Below are 12,941 nucleotides of genomic sequence, written 5' to 3' on the forward strand. Positions count from 1 at the left end.
TGAATGAAAGAAAGCTTATTCCCTTTAGTGTATTAAGCTACCAAATAAATGGCAAATTATTAGCCAACAAGTATGTGATGAAGAGCTACTATGCCAAAGGCACTCTACTAGATATTATAGAGACTACAGAAATGATACAATCACTACTCTTACAATGACCTATAATCTAAGGGTAGAACCAAGTCTACATGAATATACACAAAAAGATACATGAGAAGATAACACAATATGAAAATAGCAAAGAAGTGATTTTTAGATAATAAATGCCTTAGAAATTCAGACTTGATGAATGTTTCATGAGTAAATTCATTAATTAAACCACTTTGAGCTGAGATAGTAAAGAATTCATAGAGAAGGAGGACAAATGTAAGCAGGGTTTTGCAAGGTAGAAAGAATTGAGAAATGGGTAGAAAATGGGCCAACACATGATGGAGTGGGGGATCAAAGGGCTAGAAATGCTGGCAGAGAGAGTACAAGCCAACCCTCAAGGGCCTTGGAAAGCTGAAGGAGAGTGAGAACTTGAATAAGCAGACAAAAGAGATCTCTGAAGGTTTCTAGCTGGGCAGACAGTAGAGCTTCAGAAAGATTAATCAGGCAGCAGGATAGAAAGGACAGAGACATGGAACTCAGGTGTCAGAGAGAGGTGATAGAAGGAGGAAATAAATGACAAAACTAGATGGAAACAGCCACAAAAGAAATAATACTTTTCACGTAGCCCTATTCTCAAACTTCCAAATCAGACTCAAGCTAATATAAACCCCTAGTGAAATGGAAAGACCTTTGAAGCTGTCTTGGTAGAAGAATGAAGAACCTGGTGCTGTTATGCTGTAAGAGGGACAGTGACAATGACTAACTTCAGAGTGAGAATGTCTTCCAATCACAGCTCTGCCACCTAAAAACAGAGTTACTTAAATCACCCCTGAGACTTTGTGCAGAATATTTAAACCTCTTTGTTTGTTGGTTTCTTCATTTTAAGTGGCTATAAAAGTGTTCTCCACTTGAATTTAAAAATCTCAATTCAAAGAGAAAGACAGGGAGGGAGGTTAGAAAGGAAGAGTTTTCTTGAAACCTCATCCCTATCAGTTTTCTTTATCATTCACAGGGTTTCACTGGGCTTAGAACTGAAGGCAGAGTATGGGTCCATTTGTAAATATAAAATAAGGTAATCTTGGGGTGCCAGGGTGGCTCAGATTGTTAAAGCTCTGCCTTCAGCTCAGGTCATGATCTCCAGGTCCTAGATCAAGCCTCATACCCTTGTCCATTGGGCAACCTGCTCAGCAGGGAGTCTACTTCTCCTTCTCCCTTTGCCTCACCGCCCACCACCCCACTTGTTCTCTCTCAAATGGATTTAAAAAAATCTTTTTTAAAAAATAAGGTAATTCTAAAATTGCCCAACAATTTGTTTATAACTTTCCAACAACTTTTTAAAATATACTTAATTTTCTGGTTTTTATCCTGCTATTTCCCTTATATCAATAACATTGCTGATCCATTTCTATTAATCTCTTCAATGGGAAAATTGGACATCCACATGCAGAAGAATGAAACTAGACCACTCTCTTTCACCATACACAAAGATAAACTCAAAATGGATGAAAGATCTAAATGTGAGACAAGATTCCATCAAAATCCTAGAGAACACAGGCAACACCCTTTTTGAACTCGGCCACAGTAACTTCTTGCAAGATACATCCACGAAGGCAAAAGAAATAAAAGCAAAAATGAACTATTGGGACTTCATCAAGATAAGAAGCTTTTGCACAGCAAAGGATACAGTCAACAAAACTAAAAGACAACCTACAGAATGGGAGAAGATATTTGCAAATGACATATCAGATAAAGGGCTAGTTTCCAAGATCTATAAAGAACTTATTAAACTCAACACCAAAGAAACAAACAATCCAATCATGAAATGGGCAAAAGACATGAACAGAAATCTCACAGACGAAGACATAGACATGGCCAACACGTACATGAGAAAATGCTCTGCATCATTTGCCATCAGGGAAATGCACATCAAAACCACAATGAGATACCACCTCACACCAGTGAGAATGGGGAACATTAACAAGGCAGGAAATCACAAATGTTGGAGAGGATGCGGAGAAAAGGGAACCCTCTTACACTGTTGGTGGGAATGTGAACTGGTGCAGCCACACTGGAAAACTGTGTGGAGGTTCCTCAAAGAGTTAAAAATAGACCTGCCCTACGACCCAGCAATTGCACTGTTGGGGATTTACCCCAAAGATTCAGATGCAATGAAACACCGGGACACCTGCACCCCGATGTTTCTAGCAGCAATGTCCACAATAGCCAAACTGTGGAAGGAGCCTCGGTGTCCATCGAAAGATGAATGGATAAAAAAGATGTGGTTTATGTATACAATGGAATATTACTCAGCCATTAGAAACGACAAATACCCACCATTTGCTTCAACGTGGATGGAACTGGAGGGTATTATGCTGAGTGAAGTTAGTCAATCGGAGAAGGACAAACATTATATGTTCTCATTCATTTGGGGAATATAAATAATAGTGAAAGGGAATATAAGGGAAGGGAAAAGAAATGTGTGGGAAATATCAGAAAAGGAGACAGAACATAAAGACTCCTAACTCTGGGAAACAAACTAGGGGTGGTGGAAGGGGAGGAGGGCGGGGGGTGGGGGTGAATGGGTGACAGGCACTGAGGGGGACACTTGACGAGATGAGCACTGGGTGTTATTCTGTATGTTGGCAAATTGAACACCAATAAAAAATTAATTTATTTAAAAAAAAGTATCCACTTCTGAATATAGCTCCTTCCCAGATAAACTAGTAAGTTTTACTCCCCATTAGATCAGTTGTTCTATTCCTTCAATACATCTTAAAAATGTGACAACCATCTTTCATTTTTCATGTGTCTTTCTGTGATTATTCTTTTGTGGTTTTACCTAACAACTAGTTTGTGTCCTAACTCACAAGATTTTCATTATCCTTGTGGGAAGGCCTGGAGCGCACATATTTTTAATGTTCTACAATGTTTAATATATGGCTTCTGAGGGCCAGCCAGATAGGTGAACAGATGAATAAATAAAATAATGAATGAATCAAAGACAGGATCCCTCTCCTATCTAAGCATGGTAAAGAGAGAACAGGACTGGGTTCTAATCTTGATTCTTTCAACTGCCCATCTTTATGACCTTGAGCAAGTCACATGTCTTTTCTGAGTCTCAGGTTCTTCATACACATACACAATGTTTCTCATCAGCTTGATTTAAGAATTAAATGAGATAACATGTAAAGCATAGTAAGAGGTCAGCAAATAGTAGCTATTATTAGCATTATTATTATATACCCTTAAGACTCGGTCAAGAGCCCTCCTCCTAGGCACCTGTCCTGACTACTCCAACTCTCAATCTCCTTCTCTCAACTCCTAGAGTCCTTACAGCTTGTTCTACATGATATAACATTTGAATATATCTTAACTTGTTCTTGTTGTTATTATTTTTTGCATGTCTTATGTGTCTGAAAAGATTTTTAAGTCTTCAGGTTTAATAACTGACGTCATTGAGTCTCTGCTCTACAATTTATTAGCTGCGTGGTCTTGAGCAAGTTACTTAACCATTCTGTGCTTTGGTTTCCCCATTTGTCAAGTGAGGAGAACAGTACTTTTCTCATGGGTTGATAAAGAATTAAATGTCCTAGTGCATGTAAATTGTTTAAAATAGTACTTGGCACATAATAAGCACTCAATAATGTTAAGTAATATTATTATTATATTATTACTATTATTAAGCTACAGAAAAACAGCCATTCTTATTTCAGAAATAATACCCCATATCTGAGCAGTTAACCTTTTCCCAGATTTCCAATCTCACCTTCCAACCCTCTTGGCATTTTTGCCTTTCCAGAGCAAGTGAAAATAAGGTACTGGTTTAATCCCCAACAACACAAAGATCCTCAATACAAACATATAGATACAGATATGCACACCATCTTTTCTCTATGCAGCTTATATTTTTTACTCTTTATTCTCTGCCATACAAAAAGCAAAACACATGCATTAAAGTTTCTAAATAACATAAATATTTTGCTTGACTTAAGGCACCTGTTCCACGCAGTGTGTTGATAGTTATCTCTATATGGATTTTCATCGATGTCAATGCTAGTGTGTTTTAATTGTAAAATCCTAAAGACAAAAATGATGTCCACGTAAGTCAATCAAACAAATTCTGGGGCACTTGGACTAAATTAGATGGAGTATTCAGAGAAGAATCTCACAAAAATTCAGAGAATGAGGAGGGACGAATGCAGACTGGTTTAGCAGAAGGTTTAGTGGGAGAGGAGACGGGTATAACTTTGAAGGACAAATAAAATTTTGAATTTAAGAAGGAGGGTGAATGATATAAGCAAAGTGGAGAGACTAAGCAAAGATTAATCTGACTGAAATAGAAAGATAATATTGGAGACTACTATGAAATGTTACAAATGTGTAAGACCAGAACACTTGAGACTGCACTTCATGCTTTATTCTTCTTGGCATCCCCAACATCTAGCACTAAGCTTGGCACATAGTTTATAATCAAATTTTGATTAAATTAAACAAAATTACACTGTTTTTCACTATACTAAAGTGAAGAAAACTGACAGAACTGAATATCACTCAATAAATCATGAAACCGAAGGACATCAGAGTTCAACAAGGTATCTATGCCTTATACAGCACTACCCAATAATCCAGAAATATGTATTTATTCTGAATATATCACCATCCACAGACAAGTGCAAGAAATAAAACACACCAAATTCATGCTCATATATTCTCTCTTACACAAACACACATGCATGCGCATACACACACACTCTCTCAGTGTCCCTAATCCACTGCCACACAGACTAAGATAACTAAAAACTTGATTAAGGAATTAAGGAGCACCAAAGTTAAGACCCTTAACATCTAATCCATTTCGATGAAGGATTCTCAGAAGATGCTCCTGACTCCAAGTAATTGGCAGCCTGATCAGGCCCAGAGAATCATGAAAGAAATTTCTTTTCTTCTATGAGGTACTCATCCCACCAGGAGGGCTTGGGAGAAAATGAGAGAGAATTTAAACTCATTTGGCAAGAAAAGTAATGATATTTGGTATTGGCAACAGCAGCATAATCATGTTGTACAGGAATACACAACATCTATGGATTGACCAGGTGATAGATTATACAGATGTGATTGTGAATCTAAGGTTTATTTACTGGATCTTCTGACTCACTGAAATTAATTAAGCCCCCTCTACCCATAATAGACCCAGAGTTTCCTGATCTCTACCACTTCCAGCACTCTACAGCACTCTACAGAATGACTAAATGACAGAACGACTGTATCTTTGAGATAGCATATTCAAATTCACAAGATACAGTAAGCTGCAACTAACATCAGGACTTGGGTACCAAATTTTAAACATTACAGAAAAGGCATCCATTCTGTTTCTAAACGGCAGAATAAAACATATATAAAACTTCAAGTGATTTCTGACACCCTTTAATAAAATATTAAATGAAATCAAATCCTTCTAAAGTTGCTAGCAAACAAATCATGAAATGCCAAATGATGAAGTTGAAAGTTCTTCTTCGGCCTAAAAATCTCCAGAAACTGCTTTTGACTGATGCTGCTAACATGACAAGAGGTCAGTAGTATGAAATTTGACATTAATATCTTAGCCTTATTCGTCTTCTCTGCCTCAGTGTCAAACAGGAACTAGATATCTGTTCAATGAGTCAATTCATGAGTAAATGAGTACTATAAAATATTAGCCTATTTTTATTCTATATGAAGGGTATCATAAAACTTATCAAGTAAGTTCTAAAAACTTTTGGGCAGCCCGGGTGGCTCAGCGGTTTACCACCGCCTTCAGCCCAGGGCCTGATCCTGGAGACCTGGGATCAAGTCCCACATCAGGCTCCCTGCATGGAGCCTGCTTATCTCTCTGACGCTCTTGCTCTCTCTCTCTCTCTCTCTGTCTCTCATTAATAAATTTAAAAAATCTTTAAACCTTTTCCTTTCTTTTATATACCGATGATGTAAAAACTAAATTAATTATTAAATTTTAAATTATCTGTCTTTCAATCATGCTTCATAACTCAAACATCACCAAGTACTTTAGCTAAAGTATGTGAACATGTGCAGTAATTTTGAAAAGAAGAATGGGGGATGCCTGGGTGGCTCCGTGGTTAAGCACCTGCCTTTGGCCCAGGGCATGATCCTGGAGTCCCAGGACTGAGTCCTGCATTGGGCTCTCTGCATGGAGCCTGCTTCTCCCTCTGCCTGTATCTCTGCCTCTCTCTCTTTCTCTGTCTCTCATGAATAAATAAATAAAATCGTAAAAAAAAAAAAAAAAGAATGGGAGAAGGCAAAGGTCACTGCCCATGTTGAAAACATATCCTTCCCTTTTCCAATGGAACAAGAAAATTTACAATAGCCTCTAGTTTCCTATAGGAACAATACCATTTTACTATGCCTAAAATTCAAGATTTTCATAATGTAATCTGGATTTACTCAACCAACCTTTTCCCTCAAACACATACTTTCTTCTTTAATTACATATTCTAGAGCTAACAAAAATATATTAGAACTTCTTAAACTCAATTTAGACTCAATGTGAGCACTCAGAGCTTTTCTTAGAATCATTTCTAATGAGGTGCATGGTGGCAGAGACTGTGGAGTGTCTGACTCTTGATTTCAGCTCAGATCCTAATCTCAAGGTCATGAGATGGAGCACGAGGAGTCTGCTTGTGATTCACTTTTCCTCTCCCTTTGCCCCTCCCCCTGCTTGTGTTTCCTCTCTCTAAATAAATAATAATTTTTTTAATTTTTTTTTTATTTATGATAGTCACGGAGAGAGAGAGAGGCAGAGACATAGGCAGAAGGAGAAGCAGGCTCCATGCACCGGGAGTCCGATGTGGGATTCGATCCCGGGTCTCCAGGATCGCGCCCTGGGCCAAAGGCAGGCGCCAAACCGCTGCGCCACCCAGGGATCCCCTAAATAATAATTTCTAACATGTACTTTACTTATTCTATTTTTTAAATTATCACATTTCTGAATTAACAACAAAATGTGCAAATAGGCTTCTAAAAAAAAAAAAAAAAACAGAGCTCTAGCAAAATGAACTAAGACAATTCCTAACATGTGCCTTCTCTGCAACCAAGATGGTCTCCTTACTATCCAAACACATGTTTAGACTTTGCCTTCACACTCTTTCCCTTGAGTTAAATGTCCTCTCTTCTTGTTGCTACCTCTCTAAAGTCTACATATCTTTCACAAGGCCAAACCTAACTCTTGCCTAAGTCTGACCCATAATCACCTTTACTTTTCATAGTATACCTGGCAAACTATGTTTCACTTAGCACTTCTTTCTATACTGTCTCTGAATTACTCTTAAATTTTATCAGTATAAATGTTATCTCACTAAGTAAGCTATTAGTTTACTGACAGCAGGGACAGTGTCTTCTGAAGGGTACAGGTCAGTTGTTCTGTAGAATGTCTTTCCATATGGCTAGTGTTTTCTCATAATTACAGAGTTAGAGATTCTTGCAAAGAATATCAAAAAGGTGATATACCTTCTCATCATATCATATCATATCATATCAGGGAATACATGATTATCCACATGATTTATCTGCTTATGTTATGTTTGATCACTTTGCTGAAACAACAGTCTGTTTCTCCACTATAAAGCTAGTATTTTTCCTTTTACAAATTTTCTTCTTTAGAAACAAATAATTAAATCCATCCTATACTTAAAGGAACAAAAGTCAAGTTCTACCTCCTAAAGAGAAAAGTATCAAAGAATTTATGGACATAAACTAAAACCACCAAAACAATTAATTCATAAATATTTGGGAGAGATGATTTGAGGCTATGCAAATACCCAGTTGTACATTAAAGTCTTATCTATTTATTTTTTTAAGATTTATTTATTTGAGAGAGAGAGAAAAGGCAAGCAAGGGGAGGGAGAGAGAGAGAGAATCCTCAAGAGAGAGAGAGTCCTCAAGCAGACTCCTCAGCAAACACAGACCCTGATGTGGGGTTCCATCCCAGGACCCAGAGATCTCAACCTGAGCTGAAACCAAGAGTTGGATGTCCAACCGACTGAGCCACCAATGCATCCCTCATCTATTTATTTTAACACTGATTAGTAGATCTTGCCTACAGCAATTATTACTGTTGTATTATAACAGTAATTTGGGACACTATCATTTATTTATTTGATATTTTGCCATTCTTTGTCTAGTGTGAAACTAAACAGAGTAGGTAACCATAAAATCCTTGTAAATGTAATCAAAGTTCAAGAAACCTTTATAAAACCTTTATTTTAAATAAAATGAGATAGCAAAAGGTAGGTAAGTTCAAGGCAAATACGTTTTTTGGCAATTGTGCTGTTCTTATGTCTTATGTCTTGATTGATGGCATGGTAATAGAAAAAAATTAACTACCTCACCTCTACTAAAACTGGGAAAACTTCCTGGAGAAAAGTGAACAACAGTTGTAGAGTACCTCAGAGTTTTAAAAATGCACTCACATTCATCATTTAGAATTTGAGAAGCTCTCTGAAGGGAAAATCTTCAAGATAAGGAAGATTTTTAAAAACTTCTGAAGTTTGTGAAAAAGTGCTATTAAACCAGGAATTCAAAAATCAGACATAGAAACTAAGTAAGGCTAACAAGGAAAAGCAAAAGTAAAGACAAAGAAGAAACAGATACAATATAAAACTAGTCTGAGTCCAGTGCAAGACTTTAAATCAGGGGGAAAAAGTTGATTTAAATATGTAGCATGAAATCAAGACGATTTAGACTACATAATAGTACATGGTTAAAATAATGAAAACTGTCATTAAAATAAGCATTAAGCGGTGGCCCAGCAGTTTAGCACCTGCCTTCAGCCCAGGGCGTGATCCTGCAGACCAGGATCGAGTCCCACGTCAGGCTCTCTGCATGGAGCCTGCTTCTCCCTCTGCCTGTGTCTCTGTCTCTCTTTCTCTCTCTCTCTCTCGCTCTCTGTCTCTCTACGACTCTCATGAATAAATAAATAAAATCTTTTTTAAAAAAATAAGCATTAAGAATGGACTTGTAAGACTATGCATTGAAGATGAAAAATGAATAGAATCTTCATGTATGAATTCACTCAATTCTTCATTAGTCACCTCCATTTTCCTAGGGCTTTAACAGTATTCTTAACCCAATATATTTCAAAAATACTTGCTGAAGTTCTATATAATGCTAGATATTTCAGAATATACAATAATTAGATATGGTCCCTTCCCACAAAAAAATTGCTTTCTAATTGTAAAGGTAAAACATTTAATGGAAAGGAAAACTTTTCATACACATGTGAAAAGTTAAAGAGCAAAATAAGGCAGATGGAGCCGGAAAAAAAAAAAAAAAAAAAAACATAAAGAGTAAAAGCTACAACAGTCCAGAGAAAGAAGAGATCACTATGCAATGATATGCTTAGGAAAGGCTCTGAAAAAATAAAGAGCATAGGCATTTACAATGGGCCTTCAGGAATTGGGTAGTGGGTGAGATTTGAACAGAGCTAAGAGAAGGCATTCAGAGCAGAGATATGAGGCTGAACAAAGGTATGGGGATGAGATAATGAAGGTGCTTTAGGGAGAGTGAAAATCAAGTAGGATTGTAATAAAAAATAAATGAAAACACAGGATATAAAACGTAAGCCGAGACTGAGATGTGAAAGGCTTTGAATGTCAAGTTGAGGAGCTCGAACATTTTCTGTACACAATCCGTAAATAAACAAAATTTCTGGGTAAAAGAGTGATATAATGAATATAGTATTTTAGAAATATCAACCTTGTTTTTGACACGCATAATAAGCAGTATCCAAAAGGTAAGGCAAATGGTAAGATTCCAAGGTATGAAGAACAATCCTATTTTTCTTTCACTGTTACCATGTTTGTATGAAATTCAAGGTGCCTAAACATAGAGTAGAATAGATTACTGTATTAAAAGAGTAACCAAAGACTCTCCCAAAGTGATACATAAACAATGGTTTTAGAAAGTAGAGAAAATGCAATTGCACTAAAGCTTAGAAAGTATTTGGAAAATATAAGCCACATGTCTTGTTAATTGCACTCTTAATTCAGGGGGGAAACAACAAATTATATCAAAGTGGCAATATGAATGAATTAACCATAAAAGTGTATTTTTTACCCACACTGGAACTATTGGTTCATTTCACTGTTAGCATGTAACAAAACTAAAGTTTGGTCTCTTCTCTCATTACCACAAAAAAAAAAGTAAGCCCCCCTATGCTCTCCATCTCCATTCCTTAAAGACAATTCCCTTAATCCTCTCAGACAATTCCCTAATTCTCTTTTCTTCTATATAAATTTGTCTCACTGAATCTTATTCACTCCTTAATTGCACTTTAAAATATTAAATTTAGAAATTTTCTGAAATTGCTCTTAATAAAAGTAAGATCCTTAGCCTTTACGTAGTGCTTTGTAACTGACAAAATATTTTACACACATTACTTCTTAAAAGCCTCACAGAAGCAATGCACAATAAGTATTATCTTCATCCATATGCTATAAAGAAGCAAGTTCAGGGCCACACAATTATAAGTGATAGAGCAAGGCCTGCAACACAGGCTTTCTAAGTCCAAATTCCATATTCCCTTCACTATAGCATTCAACTTCATAATGTGCCAAAAGGTGTATCTTATTTCCCAAAATGTATGTTATTACTCTGTACTATATTTAAGTCAATACATCTTGTTTTTAATAAGGGGCTTATGCCCAAGAGCCTATTACGGGGCCATTTACTAAGAAGACCTAATTATGTTTAAGATGTTCATGATGATGATGATAATTGTCACTGGGTGAAAAGTGATAACTAAAGTATTATGTTTGCAAAATTGCTAAGACTATACCAAAAACATTTTTGCCTTAAATTCTATAGTGCAACATGCAACAACAAAGACAATATGGGTTGATTTAAGGATATGTGACGATCAAAGGGCAGAATAGGGCATTCCTACTCTTTAATTCTACCAAGGCCTCAAATACTGATATATTTCAGAGCATCTTATTACCAGGGAGACATAAATCAAAAGGAGCTCAGCTAGGAGTAATAAAACAGATTAGTGTCTGGAAGTACAGACTTTAAAGAAAGTTTTAAAAGAACTAAATCCAGGTAGTCTAGATTTAAAAAAAAAAAAAACAACAGCTTTGAGGAAACTATTTTTTGAAGCTGACACACCAAAGACAGAATTATTTTGAAGATAGATGTTTTTAAAAATGCAAAAAGGAAATAACCGTAAATACTTGAAGAATATTTATAAAAAGAAAATTCAGGATAAATATACTGGCAAAAACCTATGGGACAGAGACCTCTCTCCCACAAGTGTGGTAAAAACTACATTCCTAGAGATATCTAATACCAGGTTGGACAAAATAAGAAAAGGATTCCATATGGAAAGATCCTATACTAGCCCCTGAAGTGGTGGGAGGATTGAAGATGACCTCTTAGATCTTTTCCATTTCTGATTTTTTTTTTGTTTAATTCTATGAAGTTTTATAGGGCATAGCCTTCTGCCAATTTCCTTTCTCCCCATGATGCCCACTTTCTCCTTTCACAAAGGGAAACAAATTGTATGCTTCATTTTAAGCAGATCTCATGTTCTCAATAAATTGGTAATATAATCCTAGGTACAAGTTGGGGAAGAAAAAGGCCAATTCCTGTAATTTATTATGGTCCTTTTTCCCCCCCAGTGGTTCTTGGGGGCTCTTACAAGTTTTTTTCACAAGCCAAAGAACTGGTGGTTCACATGGATTCCAAGAAGAGCTGTTTCACCAGGAAAACCATTAATATTCTCCCTTCCCTTCTCATGTCTGATCACAGAGCTGACAGTGACCCTGGGAGCTATAAGGCCCTGGGTCAAATTACCATCAGAGCTGCTGTTCAGGATTATCTTTTACCTTTCAACATTTTATGCTGAGTGACAGCAAAATCTATTGCAATCCACATTTTTATGGCAATGACATTTACCTTTGAAAAGACATAGCTTTAAACTCCTATACACTTTGGCAAATGTTATAAGAGTAAGTCTTATTCACGCTTTAAACTCAAGAAGCCTCAGCCTTGCTCTCTTTCTCCATTCTGGCACTTAAAAAAAAATTTTTTTTTCCCAGTCATCCTTGAAATAGATCCCACTATCTCTCCAGAATCTCCATTCAGTGAAACTCCAGAATATACATCAGCATTTCCTCATTTTGCTGATTTACAAGACAAGATGTAATAAACTCTATGGAGCTCTAAGAACCTGTCCTTGAGCCCTTTAAAAATTAAACTGAGGCTCACTTATGAAAAGGGACAGCAGGGCAGAGATAACCCTCCAAGAATGGACACCAAAGCCTCTTTTATACAATCTAAACAGTCTTGGTAGCTGAGGACCCACCAATTACCACCTGGACTATCTAAAAGAAATATGTCTCCCTACCCACAAAGAAGATTCATATATATTAACACTACATCCCTTCAACAAAAATTTTAAATATCATTTTCATTTTTTTCCTAGTAAAAATGATACTGTTCAAACTAAAAATATTGGTCTCTCGCACTAGCATATGATTAGGAGTTTTCAAACCCCTTCCAACACTTAACTCATTTGACCTGACAAGAATAAAGGCTGGCATTTATAACCCCATTAAAAAAAAAAAAAAAAAAGAGAGGACTCTAAGATTAGGCAGCCTGAAGGAGAACCTCCTGTGAGGATTTTCAAACCTTCGCCAACAAAGGTTCAATCTAAAAGGGATTATTCAGAAAACTTTAAATGGATTTCACAAGAGACTGTATCATCCATACCCTCATCTCAGGAAAGCAAGAAATAAGAAAAACAGAAAGGCACTTTTTTCTAGAATTTTAAGAATGAAACGTGACCCGGACCCATGAGT

General features: G+C 36.5%; 1 protein-coding gene across 3 annotated transcripts in view; it reads right to left on the reverse strand.

The window, feature by feature from the left end:
* The window catches only part of HPSE2 (heparanase 2 (inactive)), a 631,399-nt gene that overhangs the window by 614,420 nt on the left and 4,038 nt on the right, over window positions 1–12,941 (reverse strand). The window lies entirely within an intron of this gene.

This window comes from Canis lupus, chromosome 28, assembly GCF_003254725.2.
Source record: "Canis lupus dingo isolate Sandy chromosome 28, ASM325472v2, whole genome shotgun sequence".
Classification (NCBI taxonomy): Eukaryota; Metazoa; Chordata; class Mammalia; order Carnivora; family Canidae; genus Canis; species Canis lupus.